The sequence below is a fragment of the Schistocerca gregaria genome, unplaced genomic scaffold, assembly GCF_023897955.1.
Source record: "Schistocerca gregaria isolate iqSchGreg1 unplaced genomic scaffold, iqSchGreg1.2 ptg000699l, whole genome shotgun sequence".
Classification (NCBI taxonomy): domain Eukaryota; kingdom Metazoa; phylum Arthropoda; class Insecta; order Orthoptera; family Acrididae; genus Schistocerca; species Schistocerca gregaria.
In genome coordinates, this window is record NW_026062078.1 from 125001 (window position 1) to 132500 (window position 7500).

Here is a 7500-nt window from a genome sequence, read left to right on the forward strand (position 1 = left end):
CATCAGGGTTTCCCCTGACTTCGTCCTGGCCAGGCATAGTTCACCATCTTTCGGGTCCCAACGTGTACGCTCTAGGTGCGCCTCACCTCGCAATGAGGACGAGACGCCCCGGGAGTGCGGAGGCCGCCGCCCCGTGAAGGGCGGGGAAGCCCCATCCTCCCTCGGCCCGCGCAAGGCGAGACCTTCACTTTCATTACGCCTTTAGGTTTCGTACAGCCCAATGACTCGCGCACATGTTAGACTCCTTGGTCCGTGTTTCAAGACGGGTCGTGAAATTGTCCAAAGCTGAAGCGCCGCTGACGGGAGCGATTATTCCGCCCGAGAGCATCCCGAGCCAACAGCGGCGCGGGTCCGGGGCCGGGCCAGGTAGGTCCGTCATCCGGGAAGAACCGCGCGCGCTTGCCGGGAGCCCGAGCGCCCAAAGGGGCGAATCGACTCCTCCAGATATACCGCCGAGCAGCCAGCCAGGACACCGGGGCTCTGCCCAACAGACGCGAACCGAGGCCCGCGGAAGGACAGGCTGCGCACCCGGGCCGTAGGCCGGCACCCAGCGGGTCGCGACGTCCTACTAGGGGAGAAGTGCGGCCCACCGCACACCGGAACGGCCCCACCCCGCGGCGAGTGGAAAGGCAACCGGACACGACCCCGCCGCGGATTGCTCCGCGCGGGCGGCCGGCCCCATCTGCCGAGGGCGGGGGCCAGTGGCCGGATGGGCGTGAATCTCACCCGTTCGACCTTTCGGACTTCTCACGTTTACCCCAGAACGGTTTCACGTACTTTTGAACTCTCTCTTCAAAGTTCTTTTCAACTTTCCCTCACGGTACTTGTTCGCTATCGGTCTCGTGGTCATATTTAGTCTCAGATGGAGTTTACCACCCACTTGGAGCTGCACTCTCAAGCAACCCGACTCGAAGGAGAGGTCCCGCCGACGCTCGCACCGGCCGCTACGGGCCTGGCACCCTCTACGGGCCGTGGCCTCATTCAAGTTGGACTTGGGCTCGGCGCGAGGCGTCGGGGTAGTGGACCCTCCCAAACACCACATGCCACGACAGGCGGCAGCCTGCGGGGTTCGGTGCTGGACTCTTCCCTGTTCGCTCGCCGCTACTGGGGGAATCCTTGTTAGTTTCTTTTCCTCCGCTTAGTAATATGCTTAAATTCAGCGGGTAGTCTCGCCTGCTCTGAGGTCGTTGTACGAGGTGTCGCACGCCACACCGCCAGCCGGCTGTGCACGCTACCGAGAAAGTACCGGTATGCGAACCGCCAGGCGACGGGCGCGCATCGCACGTTTAAGGAGACGCGGCCGGCCACACAGGCGACCACGACACTCCCACGTCTCCGAAGCGGGACAAACGCCGCGCGCTTCAGTATACGTAGCCGACCCTCAGCCAGACGTGGCCCGGGAACGGAATCCATGGACCGCAATGTGCGTTCGAAACGTCGATGTTCATGTGTCCTGCAGTTCACATGTCGACGCGCAATTTGCTGCGTTCTTCATCGACCCACGAGCCGAGTGATCCACCGTCCTGGGTGATCTTTTCCTTTTCAGTCTCCCACTGTCTCTTTCAAGACAGTAGCATTTGCGGGACTGAGGCGTCTGACGGCCCCTGTTCCACTATTTTTTTTTGTGTCCAACGGCCTCACAGCCGATGGGCGTCGTACGGCTCCACACCGGAGCGGACAGGCACTCGGGCGAACGTCATTCAAAACCGGCGCCAGGCGCCAGGTACCGCAGGCCAGCCGCTCCAGAGCTTCAGCGCTCGTACCACACAACAACAACACTTCCGCTAGTTTTGAGAGGCACGCGTGGTTCCGCACGCGGCGCACGGCCACTGCCGTACAGGTAGCGTGTTGCGCGACACGACACGACACGCACATCGAAAGACATGCAGTCTAGTCGGTAATGATCCTTCCGCAGGTTCACCTACGGAAACCTTGTTACGACTTTTACTTCCTCTAAATGATCAAGTTTGGTCATCTTTCCGGTAGCATCGGCAACGACAGAGTCGATGCCGCGTACCAGTCCGAAGACCTCACTAAATCATTCAATCGGTAGTAGCGACGGGCGGTGTGTACAAAGGGCAGGGACGTAATCAACGCGAGCTTATGACTCGCGCTTACTGGGAATTCCTCGTTCATGGGGAACAATTGCAAGCCCCAATCCCTAGCACGAAGGAGGTTCAGCGGGTTACCCCGACCTTTCGGCCTAGGAAGACACGCTGATTCCTTCAGTGTAGCGCGCGTGCGGCCCAGAACATCTAAGGGCATCACAGACCTGTTATTGCTCAATCTCGTGCGGCTAGAAGCCGCCTGTCCCTCTAAGAAGAAAAGTAATCGCTGACAGCACGAAGGATGTCACGCGACTAGTTAGCAGGCTAGAGTCTCGTTCGTTATCGGAATTAACCAGACAAATCGCTCCACCAACTAAGAACGGCCATGCACCACCACCCACCGAATCAAGAAAGAGCTATCAATCTGTCAATCCTTCCGGTGTCCGGGCCTGGTGAGGTTTCCCGTGTTGAGTCAAATTAAGCCGCAGGCTCCACTCCTGGTGGTGCCCTTCCGTCAATGCCTTTAAGTTTCAGCTTTGCAACCATACTTCCCCCGGAACCCAAAAGCTTTGGTTTCCCGGAGGCTGCCCGCCGAGTCATCGGAGGAACTGCGGCGGATCGCTGGCTGGCATCGTTTATGGTTAGAACTAGGGCGGTATCTGATCGCCTTCGAACCTCTAACTTTCGTTCTTGATTAATGAAAACATACTTGGCAAATGCTTTCGCTTCTGTTCGTCTTGCGACGATCCAAGAATTTCACCTCTAACGTCGCAATACGAATGCCCCCGCCTGTCCCTATTAATCATTACCTCGGGTTCCGAAAACCAACAAAATAGAACCGAGGTCCTATTCCATTATTCCATGCACACAGTATTCAGGCGGGCTTGCCTGCTTTAAGCACTCTAATTTGTTCAAAGTAAACGTGCCGGCCCACCGAGACACTCAACAAAGAGCACCCTGGTAGGATTTAAACGGGGTCCGCCTCGGGACGCGAAAGCACCCCTTCGGCTCGCCCCACCGGCAGGACGTCCCACGATACATGCCAGTTAAACACCGACGGGCGGTGAACCAACAGCGTGGGACACAAATCCAACTACGAGCTTTTTAACCGCAACAACTTTAATATACGCTATTGGAGCTGGAATTACCGCGGCTGCTGGCACCAGACTTGCCCTCCAATAGATACTCGTTAAAGGATTTAAAGTGTACTCATTCCGATTACGGGGCCTCGGATGAGTCCCGTATCGTTATTTTTCGTCACTACCTCCCCGTGCCGGGAGTGGGTAATTTGCGCGCCTGCTGCCTTCCTTGGATGTGGTAGCCGTTTCTCAGGCTCCCTCTCCGGAATCGAACCCTGATTCCCCGTTACCCGTTACAACCATGGTAGGCGCAGAACCTACCATCGACAGTTGATAAGGCAGACATTTGAAAGATGCGTCGCCGGTACGAGGACCGTGCGATCAGCCCAAAGTTATTCAGAGTCACCAAGGCAAACGGACCAGACAAGCCAATCCGATTGGTTTTGATCTAATAAAAGCGTCCCTTCCATCTCTGGTCGGGACTCTGTTTGCATGTATTAGCTCTAGAATTACCACAGTTATCCAAGTAACGTGGGTACGATCTAAGGAACCATAACTGATTTAATGAGCCATTCGCGGTTTCACCTTAATGCGGCTTGTACTGAGACATGCATGGCTTAATCTTTGAGACAAGCATATGACTACTGGCAGGATCAACCAGGGAGCTGCGTCAACTAGAGCTGAGCAGCCGGCCGCCCGGGAGTGTGTCCCGGGGGCCCGCGCGAACACGCAAGCGTCCGCTCAATTATTCTGCAAACAGGAGGAGGCCGAGCTCCCCTGCACGATACACCTCGAAACCCTCTCAGGTCCCGGCGGCGCGCAGCGCCGTCCTAGGTACTTGGTCGGTTTCGAGAGAGGCGCAATCGCCCGGAGTTAGGCGAGTAGACGGTTTTAGTGCGAACACCCTTGCTCCCAACTGAGCTTGCCGCTGCCGACAGAGGCCCGGGAGCGTGCTGTCGTGGCATTGCCGGCGGGAGACAACACGCGCCACCTATGGTGACCGGCAGCTCCAACGCCAGCGCCACACAAGGGCAAAGCCCCACTTGGGTGCAGAAGCGAACTCTCCCAGCACAGCGCACGCGCCAACACGTCCGCACAACTGCGATACAAACCACCTGTGAGAACCGCTGGGGCGACCGAGCAGCAGACGGCGTCGCGGCGCCGAGTGCCAGGCGGCGGCGCATCCTCAACGCACACAGTCCTCAATCAGACCAGCACACTGCAGATGTCCACCGCGCTTCGCACCGGGCTCGGCTGAACCAACTTTGGCCGCCAGGCGCCGCGTGCAGGGTGCGCCGCAGCGTAGCTGCGCCGCCTGCCGAGCCCGTCGGCTGGCGCTCCTGCCACTCGGCGCCCCCCACCAGCCGCCTGTTGCGCGTGCGCCCACGCAGCGCGCGGCCAACACGCCGGGCGGCCCCCCTTCACCGGCCGGGAACAGTCCCACCAAGCCACCGCCGCGTATCGCTTCATACCCACATGGGCCTAGTCACGTGTGTGGATGTGGCGGGTACCGCTGAAACAACCGGTTAATAGCTGTACCGATCGTCGCCATCACAGATTCACCTCCAGCGTGAACAACCGCTCAACAACGGATTTCCAGTTCATTTGCGTATCTTGGGCAGTAAACGTAGATGTCCACCTACATTTGCGAATTCAACAATTCTTGCATGCCAGGATGTCATGTGTCACGACACGCTACATCAGACCACATACACACTGCGACATGTGCAGAAGAGAACACGTGGAAGGTGGCCCGCGCACGTATGCGATGTCCCTTCCGCGATCCACTGTCAACCGGCATCTGCGGCATGTCCCAGATATGGAACGCGGTCCACCAGGGTAGCACTTTGTGTGAGGCAATACGACAAAGTCGGAATACACGCGTCACTACATCACACGGCTCACGCTGACCTGACCTGACTCACCGCACCACCACCCCCAGCGACCCAGGGTGACATACAATGCGTTCGTACGTTCCTCCCACACGCCTCTACGGCGTACCACAGTGCAACCTAGCTGTTATTGGGAGACGAGACAAGTAGCATCGAGCACAACATATGGAAATTGAGATTCGACACCGTTGGGCACAGCCAGCGTACGGTCACACGTATCACACTACTTCACTCTGTACGTAACTACCGATGATCGGTACAGCGTGTGGGTTACGCGTACGACATCAGCGGACAATGGACACAGACCATACCACGACGTACACTGAGGGCGTCGACATCTGAACGCAACTGAACAGCTGCGAGGCTCATTTAACACTCAAACGCCAGACCGACCAGCTTGAGAGGACGGAGACACAAAGAGAGGGGCAGAGGGGGGGGGGGGCGATAAGTCCTATTGCAGTACAATTGACAGTGGATAGCGGGAATATGTGGAAAGTAAGCAACACTCGCAAGACATCTACATGAGGATAACAACGACACCAGAGATTCCGAGCAGTGAACTATGTTAGGCAAAGGGACAACGTGGGTTAGGTTAAGGGACAACGTGGGTTAGGTTAAGGGACAACGTGGGTTAGGTTAAGGGACAACGTGGGTTAGGTTAAGGGACAACGTGGGTTAGGTTAAGGGACAACGTGGGTTAGGTTAAGGGACAACGTGGGTTAGGTTAAGGGACAACGTGGGTTAGGTTAAGGGACAACGTGGGTTAGGTTAAGGGACAACGTGGGTTAGGTTAAGGGACAACGTGGGTTAGGTTAAGGGACAACGTGGGTTAGGTTAAGGGACAACGTGGGTTAGGTTAAGGGACAACGTGGGTTAGGTTAAGGGACAACGTGGGTTAGGTTAAGGGACAAATTGAGTTAGGTTAAGGGACAAATTGAGTTAGGTTAAGGGACAAATTGAGTTAGGTTAAGGGACAAATTGAGTTAGGTTAAGGGACAAATTGAGTTAGGTTAAGGGACAAATTGAGTTAGGTTAAGGGACAAATTGAGTTAGGTTAAGGGACAAATTGAGTTAGGTTAAGGGACAACGTGGGTTAGGTTAAGGGACAAATTGAGTTAGGTTAAGGGACAAATTGAGTTAGGTTAAGGGACAAATTGAGTTAGGTTAAGGGACAAATTGAGTTAGGTTAAGGGACAAATTGAGTTAGGTTAAGGGACAAATTGAGTTAGGTTAAGGGACAAATTGAGTTAGGTTAAGGGACAAATTGAGTTAGGTTAAGGGACAAATTGAGTTAGGTTAAGGGACAAATTGAGTTAGGTTAAGGGACAAATTGAGTTAGGTTAAGGGACAAATTGAGTTAGGTTAAGGGACAAATTGAGTTAGGTTAAGGGACAAATTGAGTTAGGTTAAGGGATAATCTGGTACAACCACAGTTAGGTTAAGCGATAATCTGGTACAGCCACAGTTAGGTTAAGCGATAATCTGGTACAGCCACAGTTAGGTTAAGCGATAATCTGGTACAGCCACAGTTAGGTTAAGCGATAATCTGGTACAGCCACAGTTAGGTTAAGCGATAATCTGGTACAGCCACAGTTAGGTTAAGCGATAATCTGGTACAGCCACAGTTAGGTTAAGCGATAATCTGGTACAGCCACAGTTAGGTTAAGCGATAATCTGGTAAAACCACAGTTAGGTTAAGCGATAATCTGGTAAAACCACAGTTAGGTTAAGCGATAAAGTTGGTTAAATTTGGTATTGTGTGGGAAGGGGGCAGAGAGGGGGGGGGGTGGATAGTGGTGGCAGTACGCGGATGCCTGAGTCACCGTCAGATACGTCACGTCGGTTCGATGCTTGTAGCAAGAGGCTGGCGGGTCTGTGTCTCTCACTTCTGCAATTTTTCATGTGGTATAACACGAGGGCGGGTGGTGATATTTGGTGCCCCTCTGTGTAGGATGTGTGTTGGTGGTGTTGGTTTATCTGAGCAATGGTAGTTGTCGGAGGAGTGTGGTATTGTGCTTTTATAGGTGGACCTACTGGTCTGGTTATCATAGTGTCGACGGTGCAATGTGGCAGAGAGGGTGCACTCGACATTGTCGCATTCCAGATGTTTACGTATTGTGTGTCTCCGTTGCAGGCCGAGAGTAGTGCATGTTCGAGTGTCTGGCTGACGTGCGATTCACGTTGTGTGCCCAGTCTTACAGCACGTATAGGGACATTCGCATAAATCATCTATATGTGGCCTTGCATCATTTACTAAGCAGTGCCGTGAGACGACCGAACTATTAGGAAAGTACTGATGTACCGCATAATGTTTACCTTCCACCACACGGCGAGTATCGACTGTGCCCAGCGTTGCCACCGCAGGCAGCGGTCACCGTCACCATTGTGCGGCGGAACGGAACATCTATATCCTCAGAGGAGCACTCTTTGCCGCCGGGCGTCAGGTCTCGCGGCCTGCCGGCCAGCGCCCATGACGAACTT

General features: G+C 54.8%; 3 non-coding genes across 3 annotated transcripts in view; all 3 read right to left on the reverse strand.

The window, feature by feature from the left end:
- The window catches only part of LOC126320063 (large subunit ribosomal RNA), a 4222-nt gene extending 3035 nt beyond the window's left edge, over window positions 1–1187 (reverse strand). The window contains exon 1 of the ribosomal RNA XR_007557832.1: window positions 1–1187. This exon is cut by the window's left edge and continues 3035 nt beyond it. This is a non-coding gene — a ribosomal RNA (large subunit ribosomal RNA).
- A 188-nt stretch (window positions 1188–1375) lies between these two features.
- Window positions 1376–1530, reverse strand: LOC126320050 (5.8S ribosomal RNA). The gene has a single exon (XR_007557820.1). It is a non-coding gene; the product is annotated as a 5.8S ribosomal RNA (ribosomal RNA).
- A 368-nt stretch (window positions 1531–1898) lies between these two features.
- Window positions 1899–3791, reverse strand: LOC126320057 (small subunit ribosomal RNA). The gene has a single exon (XR_007557826.1). It is a non-coding gene; the product is annotated as a small subunit ribosomal RNA (ribosomal RNA).
- Window positions 3792–7500: the final 3709 nt, after the last annotated feature.